The sequence below is a fragment of the Uloborus diversus genome, unplaced genomic scaffold (genome assembly GCF_026930045.1).
Source record: "Uloborus diversus isolate 005 unplaced genomic scaffold, Udiv.v.3.1 scaffold_105, whole genome shotgun sequence".
Classification (NCBI taxonomy): Eukaryota; Metazoa; Arthropoda; class Arachnida; order Araneae; family Uloboridae; genus Uloborus; species Uloborus diversus.
Window position 1 is genome coordinate 236,036 of NW_026557710.1, and position 1,607 is coordinate 237,642.

Sequence of the window (1,607 nt, forward strand, 5' to 3'; positions counted from 1 at the left end):
ATCCCACACCAAAAAAAAGTGAACTAGGCATTTTGAAGAACAGAAAGCAAAAGTGGTGTCTAATTAAAAAACAAGTTTAAATAATATATAGGTCAACACAGCAAAAACCAGTATTAACATTATTTTGTTACGACAAAATTTACTCTTAGTTTCGTAGTTTATTCAAATAAAACCATTTTACCTGTCTTATATGAACTTATTTTTTTTTTTTAAACATATTTTTCATTTTCTGTAGCTTGCATGATTTTTTTTTTTTTTTTTTTTTTTTTTTTTTTAATGAAACAAGTGATTTTTCCCTTTATTTATAACTTTATTGTTGAAATGTTTTTCTGTTGCTATTGGCAAACGTTTCAAAGAAAAATACTTCTCACTGAGTGATAGTATTAATGTCGGAATCCTTTCTAAGCAACAGGAAATCTTCAAAAATTAAGAAGTATTTTATTACAAAAGGTTGATCTTCGAAGATCTTAAGGGTACCGTTTACAGCATTTTAAACATCTGGATATGATATATGAACTTAAATATAAGTGACGTCATCCAATCATTAGTTAAAACATTTTTTTTTGTTGCTTAGTTCAAACATTGTTTGCGCTTATTCTTTTGATAAGTATTGCAAGTCGATTGATTTCAGTAGCTTTAAACATTATTTCCTACATCTCTCTTGACTATATTTCTACTCATATGTAACAAAATTTCAAAAAACTTCTAAACAGCAGAAGGATTAAAATTTAAAAAGCATAGGGGAAAATAAAATAAAGGACGTGGCATAATATTTTCCAACGTAAATCTTATTACACATTTATTAATTAGCAGTTTTATTTCTACAGTGAAATTTATTTTACGGGATTTTTTTTTTTTTTTTGAAAAATTTATTGCTTAACGGTTTTTTTCTCGAAAGGAAACATGGAATAAGTTTTGGCTGTCAGTTTCAATTTGTCTTATTTTTTTTTAAATTGCTATTTTGCTATTTAAGCTGTCTGCTGTTCATTTTCGTAGCTTTTACTGGATTCCTTTACATCAAAAATCTTACAATCTTACAACTGCAAAGGAAGTTCCTGGAAACCCCAAAACAGGTGTATTCAGTAATCTGGTTATTTGTGCTAAACAACGTTGGATATTTCCTGTGATTTCTCAGTAAAAAATGTATTTATTTATTTCTTACCTGAGAAGATTTGAACTGTAAATATTAATTATGCTTAGGTTGAGTACTTTACATCTGCTTAAAAACCTGTTATTAAAAACTAGAACAGAATCTAATCAGAAGGACGTAACAGTAACAGCACAAACATTGAAGACCGCAAATTTTATCGATAGTTTGTACAAATTGCCTTTTTGGTTAACTGGATTTTTGCTGTAGAAATATTACGAGATTAGTATTTCATGTAATTATGCTGAAATTTTGAGATATGCTTAAACAATTACACAGAAGTATCTTTACAAAATATACAAATCGAAAAACATTGATCATAAATAATAAAACATTTAGAATGAGTTTAAAAATAAGTAAAAATTAAACATTCTATAAATAAGGTCCTTAAGGGAAAAAAATAGGAAAAAAATCCTGTCTCAAAACAGTTCAGCTCTTTTAGCATAACAAGGAAAAAATA